Below are 21,100 nucleotides of genomic sequence, written 5' to 3' on the forward strand. Positions count from 1 at the left end.
GATATTCCATTTCAAAACACAGAATGTTGTCAGATATAATCATGAGAATTCATCAGACTCCACAGCAGTTTCTAAGCAATACTTTGACAGGAGGTGGTTTGTTTTGAATCTGGGAGTACTGAAAATGTTAAATGATGAATAGAGGTGCATAAACCAACTATCAGCTGGTCCATTTCTTTTGTAGGCTTGTTGGTAATTTTTTCTGCTAATTTTTTTCTTCCTGTAGCTTATTGTCATTGAAAGTCTCACTTCTTATAGCTATTGAGATGATTGTTTTCCTTTCTGCATAATTTTGTGTGAAATAAAGAATGTGTTTGGATTTTCTTCCAAGACGTCCTTACTTCCATCATCAGCACATTTTTCACTCAGTTTTCTGCATTTACTCTTCATAGACCCCTGCCACTGTTAATTACTACCGGGGTCCATCAGTTTTCTCTTTAGAAATGGTTCTTAAAAACCATAGCCACCACCCAAATTCTAACCTAAATCTATTAGAATCCTAAAGGGATAAAGTAGGAAAGAACATCAGCGATGGTTCTCCGAGGTCTTACGTGGACAGATCTAGCTCCGAAACCGCCTCCAGTTTTGGATTTGGTCTGCCCCCAGGGCTGGCTGTGCTGGGGGACATTGTGCTGAGATTCCGGCGGCAACTTGTGAGCTCCTTGCTCTGCTTCGGGGCTTTGGCCCAGCTAAGCCATCCTTCTCTTCTGCCCCCAGATTCATCTTCCCATATCCTCACTTTCATTATAGTCACTTTCTTTCTCGCTGGCTGCCAATTACTTTCAGACTTTTTCACTTTTTACTTACAGGTCATCATAGTTTCGTTCCACCCAGTTTCTCCAAAGCATGCTTTTATTCCAGCCAACGTTCCTTCAGCTCCTCAACTTTCCGCGGTCATTGCTGGCTCCAGCCCTTCGCTCATGCTGTTGCCGTCATTAGATTGCTTGTTTTCCCTTCTGACTCTCCAGGATTTACCTTCGGGATCCACCTCAGCGTCCATGTGTTTCCTGCTGCCTGTCATCACAGGCCTCCCAGTCCCTAGTGGTTATTCTCATCCACCCTGCTGGCGTATGACTGCTTACCATGTGCATGGTGCCAGGGAGGGGACTCAAAGATGCACCAGGCTTGACCCTGGACACACAGCTAATAGCCCAGCATGGGCATTCAGACTTGCACACAAATCATTCTGGTGCTAGGGAGGATGTCATAAATGCTGTTTAAAAAAGAAAAAGATGCAGGTAAAGTTGGGCCTGTGTTTATACTAGTGTAGACCTCTCTGTGTGTCCAGAAGAGAGGCGGTATGAGGTTAAGAACTGAGATTTTGAAACCAGAGGATGTGTTGTTGATAATTAGCCTTGTGACCTTGGGCAGATACTTAACCTTTTTGTGCTCAGCTTTCTCATCTGTAAAGATGGAGATAACAATAATACCTGCCTCCCAAGGTTGCCATGAGGATTACTGAAGTTAACGTCAAAGTGCTTAGGACAGTGCCTGGCATGTAGTAGGCACCAGGTAAGTGTCCAGTGTTCACTGTTACTGCCGTCATCATCATCTCCATTGCTGCCTTGTTTACTTGACTCTAACTTTCTGAAGGGCAGCGATCACAGTGTGCCCTGAGTGTGTAATGGGTGCTTGGTCAACACTGAGTGGAAGGATAGATGACCTGCTGCTGCTGCTGCTTCCTCCTCTTCTTTTTCCTTCTTTCTTCTTCTTCTTTCTTTTTCTTCTCTTCTTTCTCCTCTTTTTCTTCCCAGCTTCTTCTTCTTCTTTTGATTTAGGATGGGAATAGTCAGAGCCCTCCCCCTCTCCCCCAGGCCTTCCTATGCCTCACATAGCACTACTGCAGAAGAACAGTATTTTAAAATGAATTGTCTGAGGAGGGCTGCATCAGAGGTCCCCAAGACCACTCCCAGGTTGGCTGAATAAATGGGACTCACAGCACTTGGCATATAGTTGTATGCATGGCTATGATTTATTACAGCAAAAGGACACAGAGCAAAGTCAGCAAAGCAAAAAGGCAGATGGGGCAAAGTCTAGAGGAAACCAGACACAGCTTCTAAGAGTCCTCTCCTGGTGGAGTCACACAGGATATGCTGACTTCTCCCGCATGGGACTGTGACAACACATGTCCAGGGCTGTCTACCAGGGAATCTTGCTACAGACTTGGTGCCCGGGGGTTTTGCCGGACTGGTCATACAGGCACAGGCTGCCTGGTGCATGCCAAAATCCCAGACTCCCAGAAGGAAAGCAGGTGCTTGGCACAATCCACATTGCTTGTGAGACATCATAGGGAAGATCAGTTAGGGGATGGTGGGAACCCTTCTGGAATCCAACTTCCCAGATGCCAGCCGTAGCCAGCCTTGCAAGCAAGTCTTCCTGAGGAGAGCAGTCTCAAGACTGCTGAGCTAATTCTTTCCTACACAGTAACGTAGGCTGAAGGTACGGACTGGGTAAGCTTTTGGCTAATTGGAGTTTTACAGCAAGAATCCTGACTCTCACTTAGCATATTTTAAGTATTTTATACATGTTTGTTGATGAAATATAATGAACAGAAAGAGAGATTTGAGATGGACATTGTGAAATAAAAACAAGTCGGAATTTGGAAGAGAATGTTAGTCTAGATTGCCCTATGCCTTGCGTGCCCTGAGGCTCACTGAATGTCCAGGCTGTGCTCCAGCTCTCTGGGATGCTCATGGTCTCACCTCCTGCTCACAGCTGAGCTGGGAGGCTGGAGTCCATGCTGATGGCCCTGTGCATGAGAGGATGGGAGACACACAGGTGGGGGTGGGAGAGCCGAAGTTTTCTCAGGCCACGCTGCCAGTACATGACAGAGCTGCAGGCTTGTCTCTGGCCCCTGAACTCCACAGCCCACATGTGTTCCTTCCACACAGGACAGGAAAGCTCAAGTGTAAGAAAGATCTCCCTGGGCTCCTCCTCATGCCCTGCTCTGTCCACATTACACGCTGTCAGCATCTACTCCCATCCTCCCTTCCCAGCACAGCCATCAGAAGGAACCTGCAGGCTTAGACCTTCATGCATCTTGCCACTTTGATTACACATTTTCAAATCCCTGTTATCTGTTACTGCATTCATACCCTACTTTGAAACACCAGAGGGATGAGATTTACTGGCCTGGTAGTGTTCACCCTGTTTCAGACTTTCTCTCCCTTCCCTTGCATATTCAGAGTCCCAGGTGGTCCAGCCTTCTCACAGGAGCCTGTGCCCTTGAGGCAGAGCTCAGATCCTGGACTAGGTTGCCCAGGTTCACGGTCTCAGCATGGATACTTCCTAGCTGTTTAAGCATGGGCTAGAAACTGTTCCTCACCTTCCTCAGCTGTAAATTCGGGATGATGAGAGTACCTACCTCCTGGGATGACTGTGGGATTAAAGAAAATACCATATTGTATTGATTCTAAGATGCATCCTCCAAAACACACATACTCTTGGGCATTTGTGAATCAGAATCTTACAATCGATGCTGCATCAGAGGTTAACTGGCAGCTTTTTCTTTCTTGGTGGTACATTCAATAATGGTGCATCTTAAAATCAATGGCATCTTAGGTTAGATAAAATACTGTAAAAAGTATGTAGCACTTAACACAGTGCCTGGCAGGAAATAAGTGTTCAAGAGGGTTAGTTATCGTTATCATCATCAAGGAAGGAGATCCACTAACATTCATCAGTGTTTTCTGTGTTTCAGTATCTAATTCTTAGAACTCACAAGACAAAGATTTTCGTCTCTATTTTGCAGATGAGAAAACAGGTTCAGGAAGTTCAGGCAACTCCCCTCCCCGCATAGAGCTGGTAAGGGGCAGACCTGAGGGTCCATCCGGGAGTCTAAGTCCCCACCCATTGGCCAAAGTTGGCCAGCTGCCTATTTTCATAGCTGCCTGCAAGCTCTGACTGGTTTTTACATTTTCGAACAGTTGAGAAAAAATAAAAAGTTCAATGTTTTGTGACACACAGAAATTTAGGAAATTTCCAATTCGATGTCCACAAATAAAGTTTTATTGGAACACAGCCCTGGAAATCGTTCACTTATATAGTCTATGGTGGCTATTGCTCTCTAGCAGCAGACGCCATGTGGCCTGCAACACCTGAAATAGTTGCCATTTGGCTTCTTTTCTGGAAAAGTTTGCAGATTTCTAGTCTAGCCATTGGCACTCTGACTTGTGCCCATTTGAGAAAAGCAATGTCTTATTCATCTTCTCTTCCATGTTTGATAGGTACTCAATAATTATTTGCTAAAATGACTTTCTGTCCTCACTTCTAAGTCTGAAAAGTAAATTTCAAGTCATGGAAGTTACCATGGCACCAGATAAACATCAAAATAAAATGCTCGTCCGCTCAAGGGGAAGAAAGCATGGTACAGAGGCTCTCCAAGGCTCTTTCCAAGTAAGCTCATATTTATGTTGCGATCTCTCTTGGAGATTAAGTAAAGTAAAGTGATTCTGAAGAACAAGGCCACATTGCCGGGAGCAGCTGAATGGTAAATAAATCTCAGGTAGGAGATGTTTTCAGGAAATTGAACACTTAGTAATCTCTGCTTATCAGCCCTTAGAAGGCCTCCTATGCCATGGCAGGGCCAACGCCGGTGACAGTGGTGTTCAGTTGTTCAGATACCCCTCGGCAGCTCTGAGGAGAAGTGAGTCATGATGTCCTGGCTTTGAAAGTCCTATTGGTTTTAAGAGATCAATCAAGTTATTGAAGCCAAACCACAATCTACGTTTTCTCTGCATTAAATGTGTACAAGGGAAGCAGGGGTAGGTGCACTCAAGGTCATCGTGAGGACTTGCTCAACTTGGAGTTTGAGCTGGACTAGGGCACATGGGCCTGAGTCAGGTGAGAGGCACTGAGGGGAGCCAGGAGGTCCCACCACTGCACGCTGAAGGGGCTAGGTACAAGCTACCCCATAGGCCACCTGGCTGCCAGCTCAAGGGCTGTTTGTGTATCTGTGGCTGCGGCAGCCTAAGAGCAGCAAAGATGGCCATTGCAGCACACCTGGAGGCTTTGTCTCCAGTGGGAGTATGCCTTGCTTTCCACACCTGTGCAGAGAAAACTTTGTAGAAAGTGGGAACCAGGCGCAAGCCACCTGCCCTGTGAAGGCCTATGCACCCCTGCTGCCCGTGAGCCTCACAGTTCCTCGGAGACCCGCAGTCGAGGCTCTCCAAAGCTTGCTTCATGCATTTTGGTGGTGTTGTTAAATAATTTCCCTTTCAGTCATTTCCCATAGAAACATAATTCTTAAAAGGCTTTTTGCCTTTTTTTTTTTTTGCTCTGTTGCCCAGGCTGGAGTACAGTGCTACCGTCTTAGCTCACTGCAGCCTCCACCTTCTGGTTTCAAGTGATTCTCCTGCCTCAGCTTCCCAAGTAGCTGGGATTTCAGGCACCCACCATCATGCCCAGCTAATTTTGGTATTTTTAGTACAGACAGGGTTTTACCATGTTGGCCAGGCTGGTCTTGAACTCCTGACCTCATGACCCACCCATCTCGGCCTCCCAAAGTGCCTGGCCCCACTTTTTGTTTTTTAAAAGAAAATCCCAGGAAAAAATAAATTTAGGGGAAAAAGATTCCCAACCAGGAATTCATTCAATGGAAATGTATATTCCATAAAGTGAAATTCAGCAAAGTCTATTGTAGCTGATTCTCTAATAACCATCCTCGATAAAATTGGATCTATTCTCTTATAGTTTGCCTCTTCCTCCCAAAAGAGAAGTGTGATTCTCAACAAATATTAGTTATGGTTACAGCACAGTGAATTTTTGCTTATTAGTTTTTCTCTTGAATGTGGAGACATACCTACATGTAAGGGAAATTTTCACAAGAAAAAATAATCATGCTTAAGATTCATTGAAAACCATTTCTAAAACAAGCCATGTTTATAAATGTGTGTGCACACGTTCTAAGCATGAAGTATGTCAACAGTTTTTGGGTTAAAATGCTTGTGTGGACTAGTCCAGGGTCCCTATAAGTGAGAACCTAAACGTATGTTTCTTCCATTACCTTTTTTTCTTTTTGAGATGGAGTCTCACTGTGGCATCCAGGCTAGAGTGCAGTGACATGATCTTGGCTCACTGCAACCTCCGCCTGCCAGGTTCAAGCGATTCTCCTGCCTCAGCCTTCTGAGTAGCTGGAATTACAGGCATGTGCCACCACGACCACCCAATTTTTGTAGAGATGGGGTTTCACATATTGGCCAGGCTTGTTTCAAACTTCTGATCTCAGCTGATCCACCTGCCTTGGCCTCCCAAAGTGCTGGGATTACAGGCCTGAACCACTACCTATTCCATTACTTCTAATCAGTTATCCATGGACTTTTAGAAAACATGTGGATATGGATACTACCTTGAACAAAGGTTGTAGAAAAATTATAAGGAGGTGACGGTGACTTTTAGAATGCTAAGGCTATAATCCTTTTTGTGCCATCATTTTTTTTTTTAACCCTTTAGGTTTAACTGTGGCAGGGGGGGCAGGGGGCGGGCAAGAATTCACATGGTTTTTACCAGTTCCTTCTGCCTAGGAAGGTTACCACATCTTCAGACAAAATGCTTGAAGAAGACGAGGAATTGTAAACCAGGCTAAATTATTCATGAGAATATTAAGAAGGGAAAAAATATTTTCATTAAAAAAAATAAACCTCACACTGTAGTGACAGTCAGAATTAGGTTAAAAAATAGAGCCATCTCTGGGAAAAACCATCGAATTTTAATTAGCTCATCACTCTGAGCAATTCTGGTGTGTCAGCAGGTTCTTCCTTGCCATATAGTCATTTTTATAGGTTTAAGTAAAAATAGGAACTGGTGTGCAGCCTAAACAGGCTGCATAACGAACCCTCCTTCCTGGCAACTCACATCTTGGAAAGCGGATGCTGCTGCCTGGCCTGATAGGACTTCCCCTCCTGCTTGGTGTCTCTGTCAAACCTTGCTGTCTTCCCCCACTCATGCCGTTCTTGCTCCCCCACATCCCTCTCACAGTTTGTGATTCCCCATTCTATTGGATTGTTTTTTTTTTCCATAACTTATTGCATTGGAGGATTGGTTTTAATTTCCCTGAAATCTTAAAATTAAATTGCCCATCCTTAGCTTTTTCAGCTTTTCAACACTCTGACCCAGTTTATGTTGAAATGTGGCCAGTTTGACAGAAGCAAAAGCTCCTGTTAAGGCAGTACTTCTGAATCTTAGGAATATTTTTGGGTCAGAGACCCCCTTCCAGAATTTGATGGCAGCTACAAGTCCCTCACCTGCAAAAGCACGTATCTCTTACACACACATGTACATGTGCATAGAGGTTTCACATGAAGTTACAGAGGCCTCTGATATCCATGAACACATTCATGGATCCCAGGTGAAAATTACATGGCCAAGGAGCAGGTCCCAGGGTTGGGCATGGGATGCAAAGGCCTCACAGGGAAGCCTGGCCTGCATCCTCGCATGCACCGGGATCATGTGGAAGAGCAGGGTGTGAGGGGCTGGGAAGGGGAGCATATCCCCGAGATGCAGATGCCATCAACCCTTTGTCATATAGGGCCAAGGATTCAAATACACCTGTTTCCAGAAAACACTCTCCATAAGGGTGGGAAGTGAGTGGTTGTGACTTCCTAGCCCAAGGCCACCCACCTTTGCTCTCTGCCTTCAGTCACTTTGACTTGCCCAAGTCCAGTGATGGGTGCTGGGCCTCTTGGTCCACTGGTGAAGACGCAGAGATGGACATTTCTTGATGAGGCTGTGACAGGAGAGAGGACTCAGTGTTCAGGAAAATGAGACTTGACCCAGCAAGAAAAGCACAGAGTCCAGTGTCGGGGTTCTTCCCTGTACTAAGCAGAAGGAACCATTGTTACTGATCTGAGTCCCAGTCAGGGTCATTGGCTGCACTGATGGAGGCTGGTTCCTTTTTTATTTCATGTGACTAGTCTTTAAGTGCTAACAAATAGGAGTTCTTCTACATAGAAGCCACTGGAAAACCTCACCTAGAATTCACTCTAAGCCCTTCTACTGCCACTATAAGCTTTGACTTTAGGAAACCTAACTTATGTCCCTCAGGTTCCTCCTCTGTGCAATGGGAGCATGAGTGTTTTCATCCCCAGACTGTAAAGTCATAGAGAAGCTGCCTGGCCCCTTCCATGCACTCTCTGAGATCCAGATGCATCTCGGTCCTGGCCAGGCTGCCACATGCCTGCACTGATTTTGGGGGGCATCAAGGAGTGAGATACAGATACTGCAGAAGACTGTTCCTAGGGCAGGGACGATGGGAGAACAACCCTGTAGGCACCATCACATCTACCTTGCTAATGCCCAAGATGATAGCATCTTGAAATAGACATTTCCCATTACACAGTAAAGCACAAGCAAAAAGGAAGAAAGAGACGTTTTCAGTGATGGCCAAAGAATAGGCTTTGAATACCCAACTAACTGAACCAGCCTGATCCTTTATCCTGCCTCAAAAATTTGATTTCTGGATTGTTTGAGAAATGTGCTTTGACCTTCTAAAGGCCGTGAGACTGATGCTCTTGCCACTAATGCAATTATAACCTCAGAGAAGCAGAAAGCTCCAGGGAAAAGAGCATTTCCTTCAAAATACACATGCACTTCCCTCTAAAGGTTTGCGAGCAGATGTTTGGTGGAGACAGAAGGCATCAGGAGTTGGTGGGGTGCCTGCAATGACTGATTGCCATGTTTGCACACTGTTCATCTGCTCACTGCCTAAGACCTGGCATTAATCCCCCCTGCCCTTCCTTCTGGAGGAAAATGATTTCTGCCAGGGGAGTTGAGTAACACTGATAAAAATCAACTGAGTTTTCATTTTGAGTGGAGGATGGGATAGGCAACAGAGGCCACTTGCTTGAACTAGGTCCTGCCCCCGCTTGCTAGGATCCTGCCTGTCCAAGGTTCATGCTGGCTTCTGCTGGGCATGTGGTCAGGAGGTAAATTATTAAGCTCTGTGCTTTAGTCATTCTCTGAGGCTGATATTTCAGACTGAAGTTTAGTGGATGAAAGTGGTCTGTCAAGTTTTATGAACTTCAGCAATTACATAGATCGTATAGAAGTATTTTCCACAGATAGCTTGAGTAGCAGTAACTCAGGAAAAGGTAGTTCGCATATACTACTGGTGGTGATAATAAAATAGGAAGCAGTTTGTTGAGTCAGGAACTGTGTGAGGGACTGAGCATGTATTAACCCACAACACTGCAAGCTAAATAATTAACACCATTTAACAGAGGAGAACGCCATGGCTCACAAGGTGGACCATAGGGCATCGTACCTCACACCCTTCTTTTTCTGGTGCTGACTCCCATGACCCCTCCACTGTGTTTTCTGCTGATGGGTGATGCCATGCACACTCCAATGCATGCATCATTGCTGTGAGAAGTTAAAGGAGCCAGAGAGAAATTAAGTGAATAACAGAAACTAACGTGTCTTTGGTTAATGAAGTATGTTGGCTAGAAGATAAAGTTTTCTGGTTTTGTTTTCCCTTTTGCTACCGATGTTTCCAATAAACTTAAGGTTAAGGATGCTTGCATTAAAGACATGATGACTGTTTTTTTAATGTTTTAACATTTTTAGGGAAAAAAAACATGTAGTTCAACCCTTGTCTATTATAACAACAAAAAAAGAATTTCTTTTTAGCAGATTATCCTGGAAAATCCAGGAGGATCATTTCCAGAGTTACAGGTCTAATTTGTGATCTTTAGTGTTAGCTCTTGGCCAGAAACACTGTTAAATAGAGAATGTGCTATGTGAGGGCACCGGGTCTGCCCACTGCTGCGTCCCCAGCGCCTAAACAGTCAGGCTCAGCAACACCAGAGTGCCTGACAACTGGATCTACAAGCCAGTATTTTAGAATTCTGTTCTGTGTCAAAGCAGCTTCACTATAGTCTCTTCCTGTGTCTTCCCAAATTACACAAACAACAGAGGTCAGTGCAGTGGTGCAATCTTGGCTCACTGCAACCTCCGCCTCCCGGGTTCAAGCGATTCTCCTGCCTCAGCCTCCCCAGTAGCTGAAATTATACGCACATGCCACCATGCCTGGCTAATTTTTGTATTTTTAGCAGATAGAGTTTCACCATGTTGGCCAGGCTGATCTCAAACTCCTCACTTGAGGTGATCTGCCCACTTCAGCCTCCCAAAGTGCAGAGATTACAGGTGTGAGCCACCATGCCCAGCCATAGAGCCGTTTATTAGTTAACAAACTATACTGCCGACACCTGTGCCTCATTCTCTCCGCCCTTTAATGTCCCGTTGGCACCCTGGGGCTCAGATCATTCCAGGGACCTCGGCACCTTTTTGCCGTCCCCCTACCCCCTGTCCACCCCTACCACCAGAGTGGAGCTTTCCAAACCCAGACCCACTGCATCACTCTTCAGCTTCATGTCCTCTCAGCAGCTCTGACTGACCCCAGGCCAGATTCCAAGTCTGAGCCCACACGTCCCAGATAGTGGACAGCACCAGCTCATCTCCTGCCACTCTCCATGCCACGCTCCTCCTGCCAGGTGCCTCTTGCTCCCGTGTGGCTGCCTCGGCTGGGAGCGAACTGCTCCCTCCAGCTGCACCCTGCATGCGTGAGACCTCTCACTGACCCTGGAAACACAGCAGTAGGATCACTTCCTGATGCCCTCACTCACCTCTGTGTTGAATTTAGGTGCTTCCTCTGTGACCTCATCACATGGTATGAGCAGGGCCCCTGGGCCAGGTGTGATCTCATCACATGGTGTGACCAAGGAGCCTGCACTGGGTGTGACCTCACTTTTTTTAAAGAAGGGAATGAATTTTTTTAAGGGAGGAAATAAATATAAAAAATCTTTGTCCTAGAGTCAGAAAACCTGGATTCATGTCTTAAAGTTGAGACTCTCTTAGCTCTGTAACTGGGTGATTTACTATAGAGAGCTGATGTTGGTTCCTTGAAGTATAACATGGGAATTGTGCCTCTTCCAGCTTACCTAGTTGCCGTGAAAATCAAATGCACTCATATGAATAGAGAGGTTTTTGAAGCTATGAAACCCTGCGCAGGTGTCTGGTGGCACCATCAGGATACTTGACGTTCCTTTCCAAGCAATACAACATTGCATATTTGTGTGCAGACTGGATAAAGAGCTTTCTGTTACCTGTGACCCATCCCAGAGAAGCTCAGGAAAGTGCCTCAGGAGACAGTGAAGGCAAAAGCTCTGTTGGGTAAGATGCAAATGTCAGACCATGCCAGAGCCTTCCCTTGTGTGGGCCCATGGGCCAGGCCAGATAAAGTCAGTACTGTTTGGGGCCACCAACCACACCAGAATGTCCTTCATGCCTTTGCCGTGCCCAGAGGCAACTCATGCCTGTGAGGATCAGCCAGTCCCCGGCTCTGCCCCATGTCCTCTGTCCTTTTGGAATGTAGAGCTGGTGCCCAGAGAATACCAGGATGGGGACGGGGCACTGGAGTGACCATCTAGTAGATGGCTGAGCAGAGGCCAAAGAGGCACCCAGCAGCTCCCCAGAAAATCACCCCTTTGTCTCTCTGGAACCTGGCATTGGTTAAAGCCAGGAAGGACCAAGCTGGAATGCTGTGCTTTTTCCTTTTTGGGGTGTCATTGTCCTCTAGAGAATCACAAGCAGGCTCCTCAGTACTGAAGGTGCCACGTCCTAGCTTGGGTGTGACTGTGGGTGCCCACGCTGGGCCCAGGGCTGGCCACAGGCAGCAGCATGTCACATCAAGGTGAGCAGCAGGCCACGAGTGGTGACTAAGCACGTGAGCCATATTCCTGCCCTTTCCTTTCTATCCCCTCCCCTTCTCCCTCAGAGCCTCTCCTCAGCCTGTGTCCCGGGGTGTCACAGTCCTCCGAGGAGGAGGCCTGGGCCCTGTCTCAGGTCCTGTTCTGGCGGTAGCCTGGCCCCTGGGACAGAGCCCAACAGGCAATTGCTGACTGTCCAGTCCTGCTGTGACACACAGGCAGTGCTGCCCGAGCTTACCCATGCTGCTGCGCTTAGTGTGGAAAGGCCAGCTAGGGCTGCGGGAAGAGAGAACTGACTTTGATGTGGGGGAGACCCATCTGCTTTGATATTTTGTGTTAATTTAAAATGGGAAAAACATAAGTCACAAAAAACATGCCCTTGCCTGAGCGTGCCAGGCCTTACTTCCCACCCAAGTGGAGAGCCCGTTTCTGAAGCTGCAGGTGGTGGCCTGTGGGATGTCCCAGGATGCAATGAAGGGCCCTGGGTCAATGTTCTCAGGCAGGGGCATCAGCTGCTGTAGGCACAGGGGCCAGGCTGCCTGGGCTGGCTGTGGTGGGCACGGACCCAGCCAGGGCAGCCAGTGTCTGAGGAAGTAGGGTTAGTAGGATTCTCACACAGGACGGGACGCTGTGCCTGCTGAGTGCTGAGCAGTGGGAATGCAGATCAAAACTCTTCCTTGGGCTCTGAGCAGTCTGCAGTTGAAAGGCTGTTAATTGGCAGAGCCTATTTAATATTTCATTCATGCACACATGGAAACAAAGAGGCGGCCGTGGCAGGAGCTGGCACAGGACATTCCCCTGTCCCCACCACCCCATTCCCCTTGCCCTCAAAATCTTTATTCGATGGTCCTTAATGTCCGTATTTAATTCATGCTTCCTCTGCTGGTTCCTGGAGGTCTGCATGCTTCTGGGACCTGCAGCCTTTCTCCACAGGGAGAGCTGGGCTCCGGTTCTCCCCTCTTCTCTCTGTGTACTAGAGAGACGGAGAGGCCAGATTTGTAGATGGCATCTTGGGGGCTCTGCCTGGCCCCAGAGTTCCATTCCTGCATTGCCTTGCTAAAGAGATGGGATGGGAGCTTTGCTGTGCTCATTAAATTCAATCCCATGGAGCCCAGGGCCATGGAGAGTTCTAAGAAAGGTCATGGCCTTTGCCTGGTTAACAGCTGCTTGGGTCAGGAAACAGTATCCTTAGTGGTTGTTTCAATCCCTGATAAAAATGAATGCAAGTTTTTTCAAAGTTTACTTTAAAAAAAATGTATTTCTCCCTAGAGGACCTCATAGGGCCTGTAATTTGCTGACAAGCACATGCATCTGAGGGGAAGGTGTACAGAATGACCTGATAGGTTTCCTCTGTGTTTCTACAGCCTGTGTGTGAGGTGGGGCTTGAGCATCAGCATGCAGCAGTGTGGTGTTGATTTGGAGTATGTTCCATGCCTGATTGTAAATCCCTCAGGGTAGGGACTGTGTCTTTATCTCCGTAGGTCCTGGCACTGGAACATGGTTCCCACTTTACAGGTGTTCCGGGCCTGGATGCCTTTGTGATCTGTTGAGGTGGCCTCATGTTTCTTCTTGCCCCAACAATATGATTCAGCAAAAAGACAACTGAGTAACAGACCCATGGAGTGATTTTTCTTGGATCCCATGGGGTTTGCTGTGTTGAGACTGGGCTTTCAAGTCTGAATTCAAATGAGAGTGAGGTTTACTAATGCAGAGAGACTAATATTCTCTGTGAAATTGGGCACAGAAGCTAAGTCTGGAGACCCGAACCCCAGAGTTTTAGAGATAGAATTGATGGCAGGTGGGTCACCATTCTCCTGGTACCCCAGCCAGTGTGGCCTTTCCCAGCAGCTGAACTTTGGACCCCCTCTCCGTGACATTCTGCTGCTAACCTGGCCACATGATGCTGCTTGAGGCAGCCATAGCCTGAGGCCGGACAGCTCTTGAGAGAGGACAGGCTCTGGGTTAAATTATGGCCACAGATGGAAGGGACCCAATTCCTTAAAAAAAAAAAAAAAAAAAAAGCGATGTAGGGGTCTTTAACTGTCTTTAAAGGGCAGAGCTTGGGGGTCCCCATGTCACTCCTATTGAAGCACCTTTCCCTCTCTCTCTTTTTTTTTGGGTAGAAAGACAGTCGAGGGGGTGTGTTCTGTGTAACCCTGCTACAAGACTCCTTTCGGGGAGAAACCATGATCTAAGTCACAGCTGGCTGGGGTCTTAAGTCCTTGAGTGATTTAACTTGGAGTCAGGCATAAAATGGGGGGTAGGAATAGAAAATATACGAACAACAGGCATATGAAATGTGGGACACTCTGTGGCCTGGACGTCCCTGCTGCCTCTAGCTTCCCACAGCTGCTGATACCCACCAGCGCCTCTCATCACTCCAGTCCCCGCTCTGACTTTCTGTTCCTGCTACCCCTGTTCCCCACCCCAGCATCCTTGCCTGAGGGCAGCCTTTGTCCAATCCTGTTCCCGCCTTGGATGACCACGCCACCTGTGGGCCTGCCTGGCCGAATGCAGGTCTCCATCAGAGGGGCCCATCTGCCTGGGGGTGCCTGCACATCTGTTGTGTTGACATCACTGAGGACCCATTAGGGGCTCAGTCCAGCTTGTAGGCCTCTTTGTTTCCTGAATAAACTGGGACAGTATCTGGGGCTTAGATAAGCAGTCAACATAGCAATAAGTGATACAGAGATGTGTGGACTAAGAAGACTGTTGAGGTTGACTCGGATGTATGCAAAGACCCTGAAGTGACCTCCCTCCACGGTTGAGCCGTTGCCTGCAACCCGACCGTGAGAATGCAGTTCTTGATTTTAAGGCCCATGGGAGAAATGCCCCCAAGAGCAGTAATGCTGTGAGCTCTGTGACTCACCCCACCTCCTGATGATTGAACTTATCTGATCCTCCAGAGTTTAAGGATCCTCGGGTGGATGGGTGAGGCCAGAGCTCTCAAAAGCCAATACTACGGACTTGCCTTTTTTCTTGTTGTTTTAGGGAGTGTTTGTTTTATCATGGTAAAATAAACATGGCATAAAATTTGCCATTTTAACTATTTTTAATGTACCATTCAGAGCCATTAAGTAATTCACATTTTTATGCCGCCATTACCACCATTTATCCCTAGAGTTCTTTTCATCTTCCCAAACTGAAACTCTGTCCCCAAGAAACACTCACTCCCTGTTCTCATCCGCCTAGTCCCAAGCAGCCACCGTTCTACTTTCTGTTTCTGTGAATTTGACTAAGAACCTATTTAAGTGGAATCATGCAATGTTTGTCCTTTTGTGACTGGCTTACTTCACTTAGCATAATGTCTTCAGAATTCCTTCAGAACAAGGATCTCTAAGGACAAAACAGTGAAAATTAGAAGAAAAGCAACATGTTTCTCCATTCTGTAGCATGTGTCGGATATGGCCTCCCTTTTGAAGGCCGAGTCATATTCCATCATCTGGATGGATCGTATTTTCTTACCCATTTATCGGTTGATGGACCCTTGGGTTATTACCACCTTTTAGCTGTTGCGAATATGCTGCTGTGAATATAGATGTGCAAATATCTTTTCAAGTCCCTGCTTTTGCTTTGGGGAAATACATACTCAAAAGTGGCATTGCTGGGTCAGATGGTAGTCCTGTTTAATTCTGTGAAGAACAGTGGTACTGTTTTTTCCAGTTGGCTGCATCATTGTACATTCCCACCAGTGTTGCACCATGGTTCCAGTTTCCCTACATTTTTGTCAGCACTTGTTATTTTCTGTTTCTGTCTGACAACAGCCACCATCATGATGGATGTGAAGGGCCCCTCATTATCACTGTGATGTATGTTTCCCCAGTGACAGTGATGCCAAGCATCTTTCCATGTGCTTATTGGCCATCTGTATGTCCTCTTTGGTTTTAAACTTGCACTCAGATGGATAGTTACTTGTGTGACCTAAGGAGAACTACTCAGTGATGAAGAATAAATGTGGCAACACCAGCTAGCATAGCTTAGCAGCATCTGTCATCTGCCTGAGGGCCGTGAATTCCCAGAGAGATGGCGGTGAATTCCCAGGGAGATGCTCATTCTCATACTGTCCTAGAATGAAATGAGTCTCAGCTGGTGTGTTCCTTGCTTTCCTTCTCAGTGCCCATCTTTTTCTTAGTTGAAATGATGGTGCTACCTCATCATCTTTGCTGAATGTGATTCTGGATGTAGTCTGTGTTGTTCTGGACTGTCTCTGTGTTGCACTAAATTAGTAAAAGAGCTTTCATTTTTGCAGTTATCTATTTTGAACTCCCTATTCTCTCTTCATCCTGAATGACTGAGACATGATTAGACATGGGTGGAGCACACCTGACTTGATGCTGACGTGGAAATGCAATGGGCGGCAGCTCGGGGCGTTGGGTAGTAGCAAGCAGACACCACCCAGGAAGCCAGGGCTTCCCTTTGAAATGGCAAAGGCTCCCACCACCCCTCTAGCCTCCCGATAGGAAATCCCTTCTCAGTTCCTCCTCACTGGAGCTGTGGCTCCTTCTGGTGTTTTCATTGGGTTGATGAAACAGAAACTCTCCTGGGGCCTTATTTATTTTTATTTTATTTTATTTTATTATTGTTGTAAGAACATTTAACATGAGACCTATCCTCTTAGCAGATTTCTTTAGTGTACAGCACAGTATTGTGAACAATAGGCACAATATGTATAGTAGAGTTCCAGAGCCTATTCATCTTGTTTGACTGAAACTTTATGCTAATTGACTAGTAACTCCGCGTGTCTGCCTCCCCCAGCCCCTGGCAACCATCATACCATTTTCTGAACTTGCTTATTATTTTTACATGCTTCATGTAAGTGGCATCATGTAGTATTTGTCCTTCTGTGACTGGCTTATTTCACTTAAAATAATTCCTCCAAGTTCATCCATGTTGTCATATGTGTGAGAATTCCATTCCTTTTTAAGCAGAATCCTATTCCATTGTATTTTTCACTGTGCTTCATGTGTCCATTCATCCATCAGTGGAAGCCTGGGTTGTTTCCATATCTTGGCTGCAGTGAACATGGGGGGGTGCTCCTCTCAAGTGCTTTGAGATCCTGATTTCACTGCTTTTGGAAAAGTGCCCAGAAGGAGAATCGCTGGATCATATGGCAGTTCTGTTTTTAGGTTTTTGAAGAACTGCCATATTGTTTTTCATAATGACCACACCATTTTGCACCCCTACCTACAGGATTGAAAGGTTCCAACTTCTCTCCATCCTGGTGACTTTGATACTGAGAACCTAACCTGTCCAGCCTCTTCTGCACTGGCCGCCTTTGCAAGAGCTGGTTGCCTCTCTGAAAACTCTCCTCCCAGGCCTCCTCCCTTCCCCTCACCCACATGGCAGGACAGACCTACTTACTTTTCCCTTAAGGGAAAATTCAAATGCAGCCTCTTTGGCAAAGCCAGCCTGACCCTTTCTTTGCATTCCTGCAGCACAGGACCCCATCTGTGTCTTACAGGCACATGTCTCTTCCATCAGACTGTCAGTCCCTTGAGGCCGGTGATGTGGCCTCTTCATCTTGGCATCTCTCCTGGCATGGTGCTACTTCATCATCCTTGCTGAACACGTGAATGAAATGCATTCATTACGCACAGCCTCCTTCTGTTTTTCACTATTTGTCATCATTCAGTGTTTTCTGTGAGCCAGGAACTGGGCATGGCGTGCTGACTAAGAACACAGTCCCTAAGCTAAGGAGCTTTTACATCGGTAACCAAAAAGGGAAATTCTAAATTTCTTATGACAAGCGTTTAGATACCTTTTTGATATTTAGAATGAGGTAAACACAGTAGATGTAGTCCAGTTTTGGAACCCATGAAGACCTGAGCCTAATTCAGCAGGTAGAAAGCCAGGAAGGACACACTTTGTATTTGCAATCCTTTCCTCATGCCAATTAATAAGGGGATTAATCCTTAGACTATTGCGGAGCCACACCCACATTAGGAAAGCTGCCTGGATAATTATTAGCAAAGACTTTACAGAAGCTGGGATGAGTCCTCCAGCCATTTGTTTGCACTGGGAGTTTTACAGTGTACTTGACCTTTGTTAAGGTAAGGGAGTTTGTTTGGCAAAAACAGTGATAAATATTCCCATGGCATTGAAATCCTGCTGGATTCCTGAGACTCTGAGCATGTAGTTGTGGGCACTGGAGTAAATGTGAGCATTTCATACAGCGCCTGCCTTGTTTCGGGTTTTTGGGCTCTGTTTTGGTTTTCTCTTCCAGTCTGTATTGCTAGGTTTACTGCTTTGAAATTGTCTTTGTGGTCCAGGCTGCTGCAGCCTTTAGAACAAACCACAGTAGTTGGGATCTAGAGGCACCACCGGCATCAGTGTCCATGACCTGACCTTTGAAGGTACCATTTCCCATCTTGGAAATGGGGATACTACTTGATATTCTTATTTATAGGATTTGGTGAGGGCATATGAGGTAACACATCCACAGATGATCTCTCTGAAGGCCTTGAGCATGATCGTGCACCTTATTATGGGTGGTGGTTGATACCTTGGGCAAGTTTCAAGCCCCAGAGTTCAAGCCAGCCCATCTCACTGCTGAGCCAATAAGGAAGAAGACAGCATGGTTACAACAAAGCTCCAGGCTTAGGAAGAAATGTTTCACGTGGTTGGTGTCCTGGCCAGCGGGTTTGCTTCTAAAATAAACACTCCTGTCTCTGGGGCTGAAGATTTGCCCAGTGTAATGGAGAAGCCAGCGGGAGGGTAGTGCAGGGTGGCTAAGTTTAGGGTTAGCTTTATTTTCCGAGGCAAATGAGGAAGTGAGAGACTGCCAACATCACTCCTCTGAGGCGTCCCCTGCTCCTTGGATGAGGTTGCTGCCATCTCTGAGATGGGGGTGTGGCCTTTTACCCTTGTAGCTGCCGAGGTTGGATCCAAGGCACTGTTTTACCATCCAATCCTGTCAGCTGTTCCATGGCCCACCATTTCCTTTTGAATGTTTCCAAGAGCCAGGAGTTCAGATTCCAAGGGCTGGCACGTGGAAGGAAAGCCCTCCAGAGAAAACACGCATGCTTCTGTTTCTTTCCTTAACTGAGATGTTTCTGACGTCGCATGTATCCACTACCCAGACTCAGAAACAAGCCTCGTTAGTAAGCCCACCCTCCCGCCCCTCCGTCCCTCCCCCCGCTCCACACATCCTCCCTACCCCTGTCCACGTGCCCCCCTACTCCAATTTGCTGTTTTTCACCCTCATGAGTTTTCTTTGGTTTTACCACATCTAGAACACCATGTTATACAGTTTTGCCTTTTTAAAAAACTTTCTACAAATGCTGTCATACTGTTTGTTTTTCTGAACTTCCTTCTTTTTTTAATACTTCAGCATTATTATGTTATGTTATGTTATGTTATGTTATGTTATGTTATGTTATGTTATATTATATTATATTATATTATATTATATTATATTATATTAACTATATTATCCAGTGGCTCCTCCGTGTCAGTGCAGGGACGGGGAATGAGCGACAGCGATGCCAGCTTTGAGAGCTGGGGTTCTTGCAGGGCTGAGTGAGACCTTGGGCTCCCGTGGCCCAGGACTTAAGAAATAGCAAAGGAGAATAGTAGATGAGCCAGAAAATGAGATTAAATTTGGGAAGGCACAGAAAGGATTGACTGGGCACCAGGGGCCCAGCTCTGGAGCCTGAGAGTGGGGCTGATGCAGGGATCGGGGCAGGAGGGCCCAGACCAAGCCCAGACTTAGGAGAACAGTAACCTTGTGATGACCTTGGCCTTCATGCAGTAACTTCCCTCCGCCTAGCAACGTCCTGTTCTCTTACACAGACAGTAAGAGGGAAAATGCCGATCTGTAACTACAGACATAGTTTTAAGAGATTATCATAGAGCTCTTTTTTCTTGACCCAGGGAGAGTTGCTCTGCTGCATAGAATAGGGTGTGGAGAACCGGCAAACAGACTTGTCTCCCTCCTGTCTTTTAACTTCAGAGGCTTCTCACTATACCCAATAAATCAATCTCTTTGCTCTATTGTTTCTGGTCTCCATTTTGAAGATGAAAAAACTGATTGTATCAAGACCTCTCTATTCATCCTGTTTTATTTGAAGAGCTACTGGATAGTGTTTGGAGGGGCACTTTTTTTTAGCTGGGGATGGTGGTGACAGTGAAGACAGGGAACCATTTCCAAGTGAGTGGAGGGTGGGAGCACAAAGATAAGGATTTGAATACTGCCATGGGGAGAGATGCTGGGTTTTTTTGTTTTTGTTTTTGTAAACTTGGTAGTAGGAGCCTCATTGTTTTGCCTGTTGCCTGTTTAAAGGAAAGGGTACAGCACAAATCGTCCAAATGTACTTTTAGGGGCGGAGTTGACACTGTAGCCCTCTGACCCTCAGGTCCTACTTTTCTATTTTGCGTGTTGTCTACCCATGAACTAATGAGGCCGGCCTGCTTAAGTGACATGGAAAGACAAGTGCCAATTGAAGAAGATGTTGAACTATGGTATTCAGCAGCCCATTATGTGGCCACTTGGCCCAGCATAGTACCTTCCCCATTTGTCAGACATTCACTATTTGATTAGTAAGAAATTAGAGATGGTGTGGATCACTGAAATCTAGAGCAACCCCTCCAACACCTTGACTTCCCCTAACACTCTACTGGGACGTCAGCTAAAAACAGACTGTTTCAGTTCATCCATTACTTTACCCACTAATAAATGGTTCACCTATCCTTCCTTGAGTGCCTGCTGGACGCTGGGTCTCCAAGGATGGAAAGACATTGCCTTGCCTTCGAGGTGCAGAGTCTTTACTATATCAGTGGATCTGGCCACAGTACAGTGGTCACTGTGATGGAGGCACTTACTAAATGCAGCAAAAACATGGAAGGAGAATCTGAATCTTCTTGAGATTCTCTGCTGTTCACCCAACCCACCTCATGTAAAGATACAAAAGTACACAAGTCAAGAGAAGGAAAGTCTGTGTGACTTTAGTCACTTTCTCCTCTGTAAATGTGCATTTCCTTTTGAATTTACCTTTGAGGGGACTTGAAAGAATGTCTTTGCCCATCTGATGCCCTGACTGCTTCTCCATTGGGGGGTGCACCATGCTATGTGTTCTATGTGTGAGCCTGTATGTGTTTTTCGCTTAGAAGCTGTATGTGGCTCTTGTCTTGGCCATGCCAACTCTCAGGAGAAAACACATGTGGTCATCATCTAAATTTCCACAATCCATGCAGGACTGCCAAGGAGGTTTATCTGTCCAGATAAGCAGCTTAACTACCTGTCACATCAGAGGATTCAGTCAACCTGCCCAAGGAACAGCATTTTTCCTTGTGTCTTCTTAGAAAAAGCAAAGTGGCCCACGTATAGGAGAGCTGGAAAAGTTGGTAGCCTGGGATTTGTAAGGAACCTCTGCATGACACTTCCTCAATACTGTCATGCT

At 46.3% G+C, this 21,100-nt stretch overlaps 1 protein-coding gene and 1 long non-coding RNA gene across 10 annotated transcripts in view; one reads left to right on the top strand and one right to left on the bottom strand.

The window, feature by feature from the left end:
- SLC22A23 (solute carrier family 22 member 23) overlaps positions 1 to 21,100 on the top strand; it is a 188,189-nt gene that overhangs the window by 80,626 nt on the left and 86,463 nt on the right. The gene's annotated exons all lie outside the window — the stretch shown is intronic.
- LOC118152805 (uncharacterized) lies at positions 331 to 10,571 on the bottom strand. Its single transcript, XR_013533803.1, has 2 exons — positions 7,618 to 10,571; positions 331 to 4,675 (listed from the first exon to the last, which is right to left on the bottom strand). It is a non-coding gene; the product is annotated as an uncharacterized LOC118152805 (long non-coding RNA).

Source organism: Callithrix jacchus, chromosome 4 (assembly GCF_049354715.1).
Source record: "Callithrix jacchus isolate 240 chromosome 4, calJac240_pri, whole genome shotgun sequence".
Lineage (NCBI taxonomy): Eukaryota > Metazoa > Chordata > Mammalia > Primates > Cebidae > Callithrix > Callithrix jacchus.